The sequence below is a fragment of the Macrobrachium nipponense genome, chromosome 41 (genome assembly GCF_015104395.2).
Source record: "Macrobrachium nipponense isolate FS-2020 chromosome 41, ASM1510439v2, whole genome shotgun sequence".
NCBI lineage: Eukaryota > Metazoa > Arthropoda > Malacostraca > Decapoda > Palaemonidae > Macrobrachium > Macrobrachium nipponense.
In genome coordinates, this window is record NC_061102.1 from 24,967,605 (window position 1) to 24,984,550 (window position 16,946).

The 16,946-nt window shown below is 45.2% G+C and overlaps 1 long non-coding RNA gene across 1 annotated transcript; it reads left to right on the top strand.

The window, feature by feature from the left end:
* Positions 1–12,255: 12,255 nt before the first annotated feature.
* LOC135212615 (uncharacterized) lies at positions 12,256–13,169 on the top strand. Its single transcript, XR_010313942.1, has 2 exons — positions 12,256–12,414; positions 12,862–13,169. It is a non-coding gene; the product is annotated as an uncharacterized LOC135212615 (long non-coding RNA).
* The last annotated feature ends 3,777 nt before the right edge of the window (positions 13,170–16,946 follow it).

Below are 16,946 nucleotides of genomic sequence, written 5' to 3' on the forward strand. Positions count from 1 at the left end.
TCCTATGTCTCCGCTTTCGTCAGAGGATGCGTATGACGCCTTTCCTCCTCAGAAGAGAGGTAGGGTTTCTACCGACGAGGACGTTGGTTTCCACGCACAGGCGTGTTCACCTGAGAGGCAGATAGCTGTACCTGCTAGAAGGAAGGAGGCGTCCCCTCGCCCCTCGCCTTCTCGCAGGGTCAGTCCTGCCCCTTCTTCTGCTCCTTCGTCACCTACGAAGGATATCCTAGTGTCCCTTCAGGACCAGATTACGTCGCTTATGGCTCAGAGGACTCGCCCAGCAGCAGTCGAGCCTAAGCGTAGAAAGGACGTTAGGCTGCCCGTCAAGAGGACGAAGCAGTCTCATTCTCTCTCGTCTCGTTCGTCTCTCTCTCCACCTCCGGATCGTCACCGTTCTCGTTCTCCGAGTAGATCTTTCGCTCTCTCAGTAGAGGACGCTCGCCAGGACGCTCGGCGTTCGAAGCAGGACGCTTTGCGCTCTCGGCAGGGCGCTGTTGAGGACGCTCGGCAAGACGCTCTGCGTTCGAAGCAGGACGCTTTGCGTTCTCGACAGGACGACCTTTGAGGACCCCCCGCTCGGGCATGGACGCCTCGCCGTTCGAAGCAGGACGCTTTTCGAACGAGGCAGGACGCTTTTGAGGACGCTCAGGCAGGACGCTTTGCTTGGCTAAGCCAGGACGCTTTTGGCCGTCCTCTCGTCCAGGGAAGCTCGCGCTTCCTCTCGTAGGGACGTGCTGTTAAGACAGTTCCCGTTGCTTCTAAGGACACGCCTCTTTTGCAGGATGTCCGTCCTTCTAAGGATCGTCGTAAGGGCGATTCCGTACCTGTAGCGGGTACTTCCAATCAACGGAAGTCTTTGTTCAGGCTTGAGACTGCTGGACGTACGCCCTCTCCTGATGGACGTTCTCCAGTTCCTCTTAGGGAGGAAGGGGAACTTAGTAGTCCAGGGAGTTCCGTCGAAGAAGAACCTCCGGTAGCTTCAGCGGTCTCGGACTATAAGGTTCTTGTCAGGCTGTTTACGTTCATCCTTCGGGGAGAAGTTCCAGCCGGCAGCCCCTAGGTCTCCTCCCTCTCAACTTTCGTCTTCCAAGTCCGTTAAGACCCTGAGTTCGTCGAAATGAAGACATCGCTGTCGACCAAGAGGGCTTTCAAGAAACTTCAAGATTTTATGTCTCGAAGGAAGGATCAGGGCAAGACCACTTTCGCCCTTCCTCCCTCTAGACTCGCCGGGAAAGGAGGAATTTGGTATGAAACCAAGGAGGACGTGGAGTAAAGGTTCCTTCTTCCGCTCTGGGTGACTTCTCCAGTTTAGTGGGACGCTCAGAGGAGGTCTCTCTTATCGTCTGCTAAGGTGTCCTGGACTCCTGTGGAAACGGACCACCACTTGAAGGGACTGCTTCGCACCTTGAATGTCTTTAATTTCTTAGACTGGTGCCTGGGAGTTTTAGACCTTCAGTCTAGAAGTCCTGATTCTCTCAGTCTGGGGGAGCTGTCCAGCGTGTTGTCATGTATGGACAAGGCCGTCAGGGATGGTTCGGAGGAGCTAGTTTCTCATTTTGGAACTGCTTTCCTGAAGAAAAGAGCTCTCTTATGCAATTTTATCCGCTAAGTCGGTCTCTCCCGCTCAGAAAGCGGAATTGCTCTTTGCGCCTCTTTCGGACCATCTCTTCCCCCAGGCTATGGTAAAGGATCTTGCAACGAGTTTGCAAGAGAAGGCGACCCAGGACCTCTTGGTACAGTCTTCAAGACGTCCAGCAGTTCCTTCCACATCTGCATTCAGTAAACCCCCGAAGAAAGTCAAACCCTTTCGCGGGGCACCCCCCTCGAGAGCAGCTCCTCGAGGGAGAGGTTTTTCGAGAGGAAGAGCTTCATTTAAAACCAAAACCACCAAATGAAGATCTTGTCCTTCAGACGCCAGTCGGGGCCAGACTGAAGTTCTTTGCGGAGGCATGGGAGGCAGAGAGGGGCGGATCCTTGGACTCTCAAGATCGTAGAGCAGGGGTACAAGATCCCCTTTTTACATCCTCCTCCTTTAACATCAACTCCCAGAGACCTCTCTCCATCTTATCAGGGAGAGAAGAAAAGTATTCTTTTCGATCTGTTAGACCAGATGGTCGAAAAAAGAGCGGTGGAACAAGTCTTGGACCTGGAGTCACCGGGCTTCTACAACAGGATTTTCCTGGTGCCGAAGCAGTCGTCAGGTTGGCGCCCAGTCCTGGATGTGAGCAGGCTCAATCTTTTTGTAGAAAAGATCAAGTTCAAAATGGAGACGCCTCAGTCGGTGCTGGGAGCCTTGAGACCTGGCGACTGGATGGTGTCTCTGGACCTGCAGGACGCGTACTTCCACGTCCCCGTCCACCCTCTTTCAAGGAAGTACCTGAGATTCGTCTTAGACAACAGGGTTTTGGCAATTCAGAGCCCTTTGTTTCGGTCTCAGCACGGCCCCGATGGTTTTCACAATGATAATGAGGAATGTAGTGAAGTGGCTCCATTCGTCAAGGATCAGGATATCCCTCTACCTCTCGACGATTGGCTGATCAGAGCGTCGGTCGAGGCAGAAATGTCTGAAGGACCTTCAATTTACGTTAGCCCTAGCAAAGTCTCTGGGGTCTTTTGGTCAAACTCCGAAAAAGTCGCATCTGACCCCGACACAGTCCATCGTGTATCTGGGGATTCAGTGGCTTTTCGGGCGTTTCCATCCCAGGAACGTCAGCGACTGGGGTTAGAGAAAGTCGCAGCCTTCCTAGAGAGAGAAGCTTGTTCGGTGAGGGAGTGGATGAGTCTGCTGGGCACCATTTCCTCGCTAGAAAAGTTTGTCTCGCTGGGAAGACTGCACCTCAGGCCTCTTCAATTTTTCCTTGCGGAAGAATGGAGTCGAAAGAGACCTGAATGCGATCCTAAGGATTTCTCAAAAAGGGTAAAAGGACCACTTTAAAGATGGTGGCTCGACCCACTCAGAATTACGAGAGGGCTTCTCCTTAAATCTTCTGAGCCCCGACCTAGTGTTGTTCTCAGACGCTTTCCATTTCCGGTTGGGGAGCAAACACTGGGGGGGGGAGGAAGTGTCAGGCTCCTGGAGAGGGGAACAGGTAGCCTGGCACATCAATGTAAAGGAACTGGCAGCGATATTCCTGTCGCTGCAGTTCTTCGAAGACAAACTGTCAAGCAAGGTTGTTCAAGTCAACTCAGACAGCACCACAGCCCTTGCATATCTAAAGAATCAGGGAGGAACTCACTCCAGATCCCTTTTTCTCCTTGCGAAAGAAGTTCTGCTATGGGCAGACGCAAGGCGCATCAAGATCCTGACAAGATTCGTGGCAGGGGTTCAGAATGTCAGGGCGGACCTTCTCAGTCGACGAAATCAGATTCTACCAACAGAATAGACCTTGCACACCAGGAAGTCTGTCACAATTATGGACATTGTGGGGACGTCCTCTAGTAGACCTGTTCGCTACATCGAGGACGAAGAGGCTTCCTCTGTATTGCTCCCCGGTTCTGGATCCAGGGGCAATTGCAGTGGACGCGTTGCTCTGGAACTGGACAGACCTGGATCTTTACGCCTTTCCCCCATTCAAGATCATGGGGGAGGTAATGAGGAAGTTCGCAGCTCAGAAGGGACAAGGTTGACTCGATTGCCCCATGTGGCCAGCAAGAGAGTGGTTCACAGAGGTCATGACATTCCTTGTGGACTTCCAAGAACGTTGCCTGGAGGAGAGATCTACTCAGACAGCCTCACTTCAAAAGGTTTCACCAAAAACCTCTCCGCTCTGGCTCTGACTGCGTTCAGACTATCGAAAAGTTGGCCAGAGCGAGAGGCTTTTCAAAGGCAGCTGCGAGAGCAATCGCTAATGCTCGAAGAGCCTCTTCAAGAGCTGTCTACCAGTCTAAGTGGTCCTCCTTCAGGGCATGGTGCAAAAAGGAAGGAATTTCCTCTTCCACGACCTCTGTGAATCAGATAGCAGATTTCTTACTCTATCTAAGAAATGTGCAGAAATTCGGCAGTTCCTACAATCAAGGTTATAGGAGTATGTTGTCTGCCGTTTTTCGCCACAGAGGACTGGACCTCTCCGACAATAAGGATCTGCACGATCTCTTAAGGTCGTTCGAAACCACCAAGATTCCACAAGCAGACCGCCCTCAAGGAATCTCGATGTGGTTTTGAAACATCTTATGCTAAGTCCCTTTGAGCCTCTCCATGAAGCTTCTCTAAGGGACTTGACGAGAAAAAGCGCTTTCCTAGCTTCTCTGGCGACGGCGAAGAGTGTTAGTGAAATCCAAGCGTTCAGTAGCCTAGTGGGCTTCAAGGGGGACAACGCTGTCTGCTCGTTGAGCCCATCTTTCTTGGCTAAGAACGAGAACCTGTCTAATCCTTGGCCGAAGAGCTTTGAAATCAAAGGAATGTCGAGTCTCGTGGGTCAAGAACCAGAGAGAGCCCTGTGCCCTGTCAGGGCTCTCAAGTTCTATGTGAATAGGACTAAAGAGATAAGAGGTCCCTCAGGTAATCTCTGGTGCTCGGTGAAGAGACCTAGATTTGCCGTTGTCGAAGAATGCTGTTGCTTTCTTCTTGAGGGACGTCATTAAAGAGGCTCATTCATCTTGCCAGAAGACTGATTTGAGCCTCTGTAAAGTGAAAGCTCACGAAGTCAGAGCCGTAGCTACTTCTCTTGCCTTCCAAAGGAATATGTCTATCAAAGATATACTTGATAGCACCTTTTGGAGGAGCAATTCCGTATTCGTCCTCACATTACCTCCGGGATGTGAGAACGATTTAGGAGAACTGTAGTTCTTTGGGGCCTTACATTTCGGCACACACAGTTTTGGGGGCTGAAGGTAGCTCTCTCCCTATCCTTTAGCTTAGTTAGGTTAGTTTTTATTGTGTTTTTGGTTGATGGTGAGATCTTCTGTGGAAATCTCCCATTCCTTAGTGTTAATGTCAGGGGTTTTTTGGTTAGTTGGTCAGGTGGTGGTCAGTTGCTGTGTTACTGCCATATGTTTGGCTAGATGGTCTTGTCACATTGTGGTCACGTCCCCGTTGACAGAGCATCCAGAGTGCACCAGCACTACAGGTCCAAACCTGGCTGGCAACTCTGATAAAAGCATAAGCAGGCTTTAGTGACAGTAATCACAGAGTCTACTTTGCTATCAGGTAAGGAACCAACAAGAAGTAAATCTTTTTTTGTTCATGAAATCTTACCTGCCAGATATATATATAGCTGTATTCTCCGAAGTCCGACAGAATTTCAAAACTCCCGGCACACGCAGTGGTCGGCCAGGTGGTAGTACCCATTCCGCCGCTGGGAGGCGGGCGTAAGGAACCATTCCCATTTTCTGTCAGATATTTTCTGTCGCCGGTGCAGACAACAAGTGTTTTCTGCACTCCGTCATTGGATTTGGAACTCTTTGTTTTGGTCACTTGAGTATCCCGATTGATTTTTGGTTATTTGATTAGGATCGTGGTTAGGCATACGTTAATTGTGGATTGTTTTATTTTGGCTTGATTTTTCCTTAAACTTACGATGTCTGGATCTAGTTCGACTAGGCCAGAGTATGTTGTGTGGAAGAATGCAAGGTTAGGCTACCGAAACTTCGGTAGACCCTTCAATACAGTGTGGCGCGGAATTGGTAGGGAAACATGTTTGTATGTTTGATGAGCGCTGCAACGAGTGTGAAAATATGTCTGATTCTGCGTGGAAGGCTTATGAATCATAGGTAACGTAAACTAGAACGTGATAGTGTAAGGAGGTCTTCCTCCAGGCGTGTAACACAAGTTACCCGTCCAGTAGAATTTATCCCTCCAAAAGACCTGTGATGCCTTCGGGCCCTACAATAGTGTCTTTGGAAGGTAATACCCTATCTGTGATTCTTACTCTTTGCGTAGCCTGGAATCATGTTTGCATTGGAAAGTTATAGTAGTGTAGTGAAGTATAGTGATAATGCCATGAGTGTTCATTCTCTGCGTAAGTATAATTTCTCATTGACAAAACACTACCGCGTGATGGCTCTCCCTACCTTGGTGAGGCAGAATGTAGTAGGGAGGTAGCTGACAAGTGTCTAAAATACTCTACGTTTGTTCATAAAACTTACCAGTCGATATATGTATATATATATCTGCCGGGTAAAGGTGAACAAGCGATGTTTTTGTATCATAGTAATATTGATTTTTGCCCTTACGTCATATTACTATCAAACGGTTGTATGGTTCAAGTTATATACTCATACCATAGTTACTCCTACGGAGGACAACCGAGAGTACGATTATTCTTATTACATTTAATCGGTTCTCCCTGCAACTATTCAGGGGTTGCCGGTTTCCCTATTTTTAAACATTTAAGGTATTGTTATGACAATACCAAGTTAGCCTTTTATATTTAGCAAATTCAGTTTCGCTTAAAATATACCAGTTTGATGGATTTTGGTTTCTGCTCTATAATGATAGTAAACCTATTCATTCGTAGAATGGTGTAGGTGCAACTCAGGCAGAGCAGTGCGAGAACGACGAATGTTCTCTGAGTCTTGCTGTCACTAATGCGTAATGCCAGTGCTCAGTTCCATCTGATTGTCTGCCATGCGCAGTAGGTTACGTCTCTCTCTCCTGCGAGATTGACGGACTAACCGTATTTCTACCCTACAATCACGGCCTTAGCCTCGGGTTGAGGGGAATTCTAGCATACATGGCTGAACATCTTCACTTTGCGGAATTTTTCATAAAAAAAAATAAATAAAAAATAAATAATAAATAAATAAATTATATATATATGTGTATGTAGTATGGTGGTATATATATATGTATGTGGTATATGTATATATATATATATAATGTATTATGTAAATCAGATATATATGTGTAAATGTTATAGGTGTGTGTGTATGTATATATATATATATATGTATTAGACCTTTTTCGGTTCTGTTTACCGCATGGTAACAGAATTCTGTCCGAGTCTACAGCGGCTAGCACACATGATTTCCCTCGAAACAAGAATGATGTGCAAGAGATGCAGTCAATTAGCTCGCCGAGACGTCCCTTGCTCGATTATGAAGGGGACTCCTTCCGCTGCCAAATACGACAGCGCCGAGCGCGACGCTCGGCAGGACGCTTGATGGACGCACAACGTAATGCTTCTTCAGACATTCGCCGAGAATCAGAGAATAGTAATGGATCTCAGGAAGGAGACTTTTAGGAAGAAACAAATGAACAATCTTCTACAGTGTCCTTCAAATTACTCCTGTTTTAAGTGAAACGCAGCCTTATTAGGGAAGGAAACATGCTCGGTGAGGGAATGAATGAATTGCAGGGGACCATTTCCTCGCTGGAGAAGTTTGTTTTCCCTGAATAGACTGAAATTCACACCTCTCCAGTTTTTCCTGCAGAAAAACTGGAATAGCATAGATGATCTAGAAATGATTCTGAACATCTCTCATAGTCAAGATTCGTCTATAGGTGATGTCCATGGCTCATAATCTCATAGAATTTGAATCTTGAAAGATTACTTTAGTCTTCAGAGACGTCCTCCCCGCGCCAGGAGTTGGAACTCTCGGAGGGTCCTCGCTCCCTCTGAGGAGAACGAAGACGCTATAGGTCGCACAGGCGGCCGTCGTCTTTGGTTCCTCGGAGGGGGACGCTTCTCGTCCGTTAGCTCCTTCTGCTTTGCAGTCGTCTCCTGGGCAGGTTGGAAGACTTTCCGTAGTAAAAGAGAGCTAAGATGTATGATGTATGGTCTCAGGAGGGGGACGCTTCACGTCCTCTCTCTTTTCTACTGTGTTGCGATCTTCACCGGAGAGGACGTCTTCCGATGAGTATGCTTTTGAGCGCTTCGGTCGCTCCTAAGATATATCCTTGGCGGTCCATGTGAGAAGGAGGAGGGCTTCCCCTCGCCCATCGTCTTCTCAAAGGATCAGCCTTTTGCCTGAGAAGGAATGTTCTCCATCGAAAAGGGGATGATTGTGTCTTTGCAACAACAACTTGTTTTGTTGATTGCAGTGAGAAAGGCAAAGCCACATCGCGAGAGGAAGGATGATAGGCTGCCAATCAAGAGTCCAGGCAGTCCCCATTCTTCCTTCCTGCTCGTTCCGCTCTTTCGCCAGTTGCCTTGCTCTCTAGATTTCATGCAGCTCCCTCCAGAGGTTGTCTAGAGAGCACGGTTACCATCTTCCCCGAACGTGTGTCAGTTGAGAAGAAGAAGAGGTCTTGGTTCGATGGCTTCGAGCCTCTTTTGAAGAATAGTTTCAGCCTGCGGCCCCTCAGTCTCCTCCTTCGCAATTGTTATCTTCGAAGGACGACTGCTCATTCATGCCTCCACTCAAACGCGGTGTCTGAAGGATTTTCAAACAACTTAATCGTTGGTGAAGTCCCTTGGAACTACTGGTGAATTTCGAAAAGTCACATCTGATCCCAACCCAATCCATCGTGTATCTGGGGATTCAGATGGATTCAGTGGCTTTTCGAGCTTTTCCGTCCCAGGGACGTCAGCAGCAAGGCTTAGACAAGTGTTAGCCTTCCTAAGGAAAGATTCGTGCTCGGTGAGGGAATGGATGAGTCTAACTGGGACCATTTCCTCGCTGGAGAAGTTTGTTGTTTCCTTGGGGAGACGCACCTCAGACCGTTACAATTTTTTCTCAAGTACAATTGGAAAGAAAACAAGAATCTACACATGATCTTGGAAATTTCAGGAGAGGTAAAACATCACTTGAAATGTTGGCTATCCAGTGTAGCTGTCGGAGGGCGTGTCTCTCAAGCTTCAGAGCCCCGACCTAGTGTTGTTCTCCGACGCGTCCACCACGGGATGGGGAGCATCATTAGGGGGAAAGAAGTGGCAGGCACCTGGAGAGAGGGGAACAGGTGTCCTGGCACATAAACCTAAAGGAAATGGCAGCCATCTTTTTAGCTCTCCCAGTTTTTCCAAGAAAAAGTCTCTCGTCGAATAGTCCAAGTCAACTCAGACAACACCACAGCTCTGGCGTACTTGAAGAAGTAGGGAGGAACACAGTCTCAGTCCCTTTTTGCTCTGGCAAAGGAGATCTTGCTGTGGGCAAGGGCACGGACGTCATGATCCTTACGAAGTTTGTAGCACGAGTAGAGAATGTCTGGGCAGATCTCCTCAGCAGACGAGGTCAACTTCTGCCAACCGAGTAGACTCTGCATCAGGAGGTATGCCAAGAGCTGTGGGGGTTATGGGGACGTCCGCTCTGGATATCTTTGCGCGTCGCCAGAACGAAGAGGCTTCCACTGTACTGCTCCCCAGTACTCGACCCAGCTGCAGTGACGATAGACACACTTCTCTGGGACTGGACGGGGATGGACCTGTACGCCTTTCCCCGTTCAAGATCTTAGGGGAAGTCATGAGAAAGTTTGCGGTGCCGGAAGGGACGAGAATGACTTTGTTCGCCCCACATTCTGGCCTGCGAGAGAGTGGTTCACAGAGGTCATGGCCTTTGCGTAGACTTCCCGAGGACGCTTCCAGTAAGGACAGATCTACTCAGACAGCCCCACTTCGAGAGTACCACAGAAGCCTCTTCGCTCTGAGTCTGACTGCATTCAGACTATCCAAAAGTTGGACAGAGCGAGAGGCTTCTATACGTCAATGGCGAAAGCTCTCACCAGTGTAAGAAGAGCGTTTTCCAACGCAGTGTACAATCGAAGTGGATAGTCTTCAGGAGTTGGTGCAAGAAGAACGGCATTTTCCTCCACCACGACCTGTGAGCCGGATTGCTGACTTCCTTTTCTGAGAAGGGATCTAAAAACTTGTTCAGTCTCTACAATCAAGGTTTATAAGAGTGTGCTTTTAGTTGTCTTTAGGCACAGAGGCCTGGACTTGGCGGACAACAGAGACCCTTCACGATCTCTTGAGATCTTTCGAAACGATGAGGTTCAACAACCCCAAGTTGCCGTCTTGGAACTTGGATGTAGTTCTGAAGTTCCTCATGTCCAGTCCATTCGAACCTATGCATGAAAGTGCGAGCTTTTATGAATTCTTCTTGGTTCCATAACAATATGTCATAAAGGACATATGAGCTGTCACTTACGGGAGATGCAATCTGTGTTGACTCCTCCAGTTACACGAAAGGATGTCAATTCAACCTACAAGAGATCCTTTCTCTTGGTTGTTCATGTCTGCGGATACGTTGCTGGGATAGGGAGCCGACACTGATCCTTAACTAGTGAGTTAATTTTTAGTTTAACTCTTTTTAAAATTAAGCGCTAACCCTCGTGTTAGGATCAGGTGATCGGGATCGGTGTTGTGCTCCTTAATTATGCTAATAGGCATAGGTATATGGTCATATGAGTGGATTAGCCCCACCATTGACAAATGGCCAGTTAGGCTTTTGCCGAGTAAGTGGATAAGACCCCATCGGCAAACCCACAAGAACTCTTACCCATAGGTCACATCCTCGCTGAGGCTCTTGAGACGAAACAGACTCCTAAGCAATAAGCTAGGAAGTCAACCCTCCGTCTGAAAAGATAGGAACAAGGTTTATAAGAGGTCCTTCTGATAACTTGTGGTGTTTGGTCAGGAAGCCAAGGTTACCAGTGTCAAAGAATGCTTTGGCTTTTTTCTTGAGGGGCACATCAAGGAAGTGCTCATCCTGTCAAGACAGTGATATGAAAGTGTTGAAGGTGAATGCGCATGGACTGAGGGCTATTTCTACGTCGGTAGCCTTCCAAAAGAACATGGCACTCAATGACATCTTGAATGCCACATTTTGGCATAGTAATTCAGTGTTTGCCTCTCACTACCTTCGGGAGGTGAGATTACATACGAGAACTGCTACTCTTTGGGCCCATATGTCGCAGCAGACAATATATTGGGGACAGAGAGTAGCACTCTCCTATCTTTTAGAAAATAATATGTTAGTTTGGACTTTTTAATTTTATTTCTTTTTATTTTTTATTTTTATTATGTTTATGTAGGTGTTTAGTTTTTTGTGGTCTTGGGTAGGCCGTCTTAGGCGGCCTTCTCCCTCCATTAGCCTTGGTTTTACGAAGTTTAACCAGATAGGCTAGGTCAGGTGGTAATGTTTTTGCTTCGCCCTCATAGTAGGGTAAAATGTTTTTGTCACAGTTGTGGTCACGCCCCCATTGACAAATCATCTGGAGCGCACCAACTACATAGGTCACGTCCTTGCTGGCACCTCCAGTGAAGCATTAACAGCATTCGGTGTCTAAACAACACCTATATGATCTGTCACATTGTGGTCACGCTCCCCGTGACAGTTCGTTAGAGCGCACCAGCTACACAGGTCACGTCCTTGCTGGCACCTCTAGGAATGCAGTACCGAAATTGGAGGTCTATATAGGATCTAGTTGCATTGTGGTCACGCCCCCGTTGACAGATCCTCTAGAACTCAACAGCTTCACAGGTCACTACCTAGCTGGAGTCTCTAGTAAAGCAGAAGCAGACTTGGGTGACGGTACTCACGAAGTCAGCTATGCTAACAGTTAAGGAACCAAAATATCAATCATATATATGAAATTGTTTCCCAAAATCGAATCTGTCTCCCCCTTCCTCCAAAGGTGGGATTCAGCTATATATATATCTGGCAGGTAAGATTCATGAACAAAATGATATTGTTATGATACAATAAAGTTTGTTCATACTTACCTGGCAGATATATATAATCAAAGTGCCCACCCACCTCCCCTCAGGAGACAGTGGCACTAGAAAAATCTGACAGAAAATGGGAATGGTTCCTTATGCCCGCCTCCCAGCGGCGGGAATGGGTACTACCACCTGCCGACCACTGTCGTGTGCCGGGAGTTTTGAAATTCTGTCGGACTTCGGAGAATACAGCTATATATATAATCTGCCAGGTAAGTATGAACAAACTTTATTGTATCATAACAATATCATATTTAATTTAAGTTTCCTAAAAATCCTATTCTGTCTCTACCCACCATCCGAAGGTGGGATTCAGCTATATATATATCTGACAGGTAAGTTTCATGAACAACAAAATGTTATTGTTATAATACAATTAAGTTTGTTCATACTTACCTGGCAGATATATATAATTAGAGTGCCCACCCTCCTCCCCTCAGGAGACAAGGGTCATGAATAAATATGAACAGAAAATGGGAATGGTTCCTGATATCCACCTCCCAGCGGCGGGAATGGGTACTACCACCTGGCCGCCCCACTACGTGTGCCGCGAGTTTTGAAATTCTGTCGGACGTCAGAAATACAGCTATATATATATCTGCCAGGTAAGTATGAACAAACTTAATTGTATTATAACAATAACATTTTTTCAGTTTAGGATTAACCTACTGGAGAGGGAGGTGAAGCTGGCTCAAGACCAATTTGGCCAACAGTGGATTCTGCTGACCAAAATGCAGCGCATCTAGCATCTTGCGCACCTCCCCTTGATAGTCCTTTGCCTCCTATAAGTTTGTTCGATTTATTGGAAGCTTTACAGGTATTTTGATTTTTATGAACTTCTTCATTATATACTACCTCCTTCTACTTATAAAACTGCAGATAAAGAACCTGGATATGTAGACATTATTTTGTGAATGTAAATAAGTTTGTTTGGGATCCTAAAACTTGGACATTGGATTTTTTTAGTCAGTCTTGGTGAATTTATTTTTCATGGTATACTGTTGGTTAGGATGTAATTTTGAAACTTGAATAACTCTGCTTTACTTTAATACATATGTTACAAAATGGGAAACAATAAATTAAGAATTCAAGATAATGAGCTGCGCTTAGCCCAAAAATGTGTACAGAGTATGTCATTTGTAATTTATCAGAATATCAGTGGTTGATTATGAATCACTTCAGATGACCTCTTAGACCTAGAATCTCAGAGAGCTTATAACCGCTACTACCGCAGTTGATCATCTATTCTTGTTTTTATTTGCAGGTGAAAAAGAGTGTTATTCCATGCCATTCAGTATATGCAGTAGGACTTGAAAGAATCTCGTCTCGTCTGTGGCATCCCAGCTGGGGAGAAGTTGAGCAAGAAGCCATTGCAGCCCAAGAATCATTATTAAGAGATACCCTCAAGGAACAAAGATTAGCTGCAAATCCTGTTTCATAGCAATCTTCATTCTAATCCTAAGTGCTACAAAAGGTTTTTCTTTTTTAATTTATATGCAGGCAGTGAACTGTAAGAAATTTCGAGACACATACACGTTTGTGTGTATGTGTAATAAAGGCAATTCCTTATTAGTTGTGGTTTTTTATTTGTGAATTAATATTCTGATTGTTTTTATCAAGCTTGTGTGAGCATATGGGAAGATGGTTTGATTAGGTTTTAACCTGCAACTAAAGTTCACAAGTTAATATTTATCTAAGGTTAGGAAATGTATTCCTCAAACATGATTTAGATGTAGAATATCTTTCTGATTATAGATGCATTTTAGTGTGTTTTGATATTTGATTTTGTGGAGATTTTGCACCATTTTAAATTTCCCATTTGGATATTGCTCAGAAATCTTTGGAGTGCAAATCTCCAGAATATGATGTCCCTCTGGCTAAGATAAGTCATACTTCAAGTGTGTGTGTGCATAGTGTATCCAGAGAGGCCTGGCCGGTTTAGAGTTTGTGTTCTAGAGGTCAGGCACTCTAATATTCCAATGGCCTCAAGAAGAATGTTGACTTCAAGGTCATCTTAAATGCAGGTATGTGGTGATATGAGTTTACTTATGCTAATTTTAACAGTGAGATATTGGGTAAATGGGGTAGGGGTTGATCATTTCCCATCTATTCACAACTGACACCTCAGCTATTTACATTATCACATGGGATTACCTTTGATACTTGGTTCCTGACCTACTCTGATAACAAGTGGTCTGCTAGACCCATCAGAACTTCCCTGTAGATGAGAATCATACCTCTGAAATAACAATTTTTTATGCAATTATTATGAAATGATTAATGTGTTGATTAAATTAGCAACATTTTACCTACAAACCCATCAGTGAAAAACTGAAGTGCCATCCTCCCTTTTTTCCAAGTTCTGGCTGTTTTATAAGATATATGTGAAAGAATGAGGCTGGCTGTTCCTTGCTGGTGACTGGTCAAAAATGCCCACATACTGCCACGCAATGGCAGATTTTCTGACTATTCATTTTCCTCCATCTCTAATAATTCAGAAAATGCATGTCTGAGAGAATTTGACCGTGTTAATTAAGGCTTACAATGATTTCCATAAATACTATGGTGTCATTATAATGTTCATGAGTTGACCATAGGTGGTATGATGCGAGTAACCAAGAGACCTGGATTATGAGTAACCTGTTAAGAGATACCAATCAAATCAGTTTCTTCTATATATACTGTGGTTTGTTAGGTCTGTAGCACTGCCAGCATAAGATTATTGGTCAATTGATTAATCATAAGAGGGCACTGCATGTAGTGTTCCTTGCCTAACTTGGTAATGGTACTAAAGGTACTCTTTACTGACCCTTTGGCTCTAGCTGTGTTGCTCTCTGTATTTTGCATTTCATCTATTCCCATTTTATCTCTTACCATAGAAGTGATTGGCTTTATCAGCTTACTTTTCTCTGGTTTTCAGTTCTCATTAAAGAACAAATCCTTTGATGAATCTCAATAAAATGGCTTAATCAAATAAACTACAGCCAGGCCCTAGGTTACATCAGACTTGGGCTTTGGTTTCTCAAAGCTTACATCGCTTTTCAAATATATTAATAAAAAAGTCAGTTCCGGGTTCCAGTCATCATCTTGCACCTCGACGGAACAGTAAAAATACATAAAGCCACAATATAACAAAAAAATTTTGAGGTTTTTGGATGCACATTACATCAGAATGCAATTAAAATACTGTACAGTAGACCCAGGGGATTAAAGGTAGGACTTTCGTTACTTTATTTCTCATTTGTATACATTTTTCATGTGATATTACAGGTTACATCGTTTTCCAGATTACAGCACAGCATCAGAATGGGACCCCCAGCTTAACCTGGAGACTGCCTGTATAATGAGTAATCTAAAAATTGACCATAAATATGATGCCTAGGAGAGTGTAAAGGAAAGTAAAAAGTCTTTACAACATAAATTAATTTAAGGAAATTGTATAGTGAACCCTCCGTTTATCGCGGTAGATAGGTTCCAAACCCGGCCGCGATAGCTGAAAATCCGCGAAGTAGGGACACCATATTTACGTATTTATTTAACATGTATATTCAGACTTTTAAAAACCCTCCCTTTATGTAGTACTGTTAACAAACCACCCTTTAATGTACAGAACACTTAATGCATGTACTACAGTACCCTAAACTAAAACAGGCACAAATATTAAAATATTAGAATATTAAAGTATAAAAAAAATAAGATTGTTACTGTACTCACCCCACGAAAGAAGTTGAAGAAAAACTTGAATGATGATGGGGATGAATTTGCTGCACAGTAGAAATGATGATGATGAAGCTGATGATGTATACTGTGCAGCCAATGATAGTATTTTACGTCTCTTCAGACGGAGGTGTCTTTTCCTGGGACACCTCTTCAACTTCTTCCTGGGACACTTCTTCAATTTCTTCCGAAGGCATAGTAGCAGGAGGAACTGGCTCTTTTTTGTGAGGCTGGAAGAACATTGTGATCGGAAGTTGCTGCCGCTGCTTCTTTTTTCGCTCGAAGAGCATCCTGTAGGGAGTCATGTCTTCATCGATTTTGTTGCAGAATTGCAGAGAACGAACCATATCCTCGTCCCACTCTTGCGACAATTCTTTCAACTCCTTCGCAAGGTTGCAGAGCTTGGCAAGCCGTTCTAATGTTAAGCCCGTTTCTTCGACAATTTCTTGGGTCTCTTCCTGTGTTTCACTGTCTTCGTCACTGGCCGATTTCGTCAAGTCTTCGAGGTCTGCGTCAGTTAGCGGCTGGGAATAGCAGTCCATAACTCGTCGACGTCTTCAGTCGTCATGTCGCCAAACCCGTCACCTCCAATTATCGCAGCCAACTGCACAGATTTCCGTACTGCAGAGTGTTGAATCTCAGCAGGTGTAAATTCCTTGTCATCGTAAACAATCTGGGGCCACAACTTCTTCCAGCTCGCATTAACAGTAGCAGGTTTCATTTCTTTCAGTGCCTTCTGGATGTTCTGCAGGCACGTGGCTATTGTGTACTGCCGCCAGTACGCCTTCAAATTGAATGTTTCATCCTCATCATCTTGGGCAGCATCCACACACGCAACAAGGTCCGCCAAGGTATTCTTCGTGTAGAGGGCCTTGAACGCCCTGATAACCCCCTGGTCCATCGGTTGAATTAATGACGTTGTGTTGGGTGGCATGAACTCACCTGAATGCCCTCATGCGACAGATCAGTTGCGTGTCCACCAGCATTATCCATAAGGAGAAGGATCTTAAATGGCAAGCCCTTCTCTAAGAGATATTTACTGACTTGTGGGATAAAACACTGGTGGAACCAGTTGGAGGTCAGCATCTTCGTAATCCATGCTTTTGGATTATGCATCCAGTACACGGGAAGGAGATTCTTATTTTTATTTTTCAAAGCGCGAGGGTTTTTCGATTTGTAAATAAGCCCCGGCTTTAGCAAAAAATCCAGCAGCATTGCCACACATCACGAGGGTAACACGATCTTTGAATGCTTTAAAGCCAGAGGCTTTGGCTTCTTCTTTGAACAGGAAAGTTCGCGACGGCATTCTCTTCCAAAACCAGCCGGTCTCATCCATATTAAACACTTGTTTAGGCTTGTATCCGCCCTTCAGTGATAATATTCTTAAATGTCTCATTCGCGTAAGTTTCAGCAGCGGTAGTGTCAGCAGAAGCAGCCTCGCCATGCAGGGAAACGCTTTTCAGGCTGAAGCGTTTCTGAAATTTCGCGAACCATCCTTTGCTGGCGGAAAACGTTGTTTCTGAGGCTGGGAATCAGTGGATGTCCCTGCTTGAGTTCATCTAGTACATCATCTTCTTCTTCAGCATGGTCGCCATCGTCGTCTTGAGGTTCCTTTGCCGCAAAATTCTCATA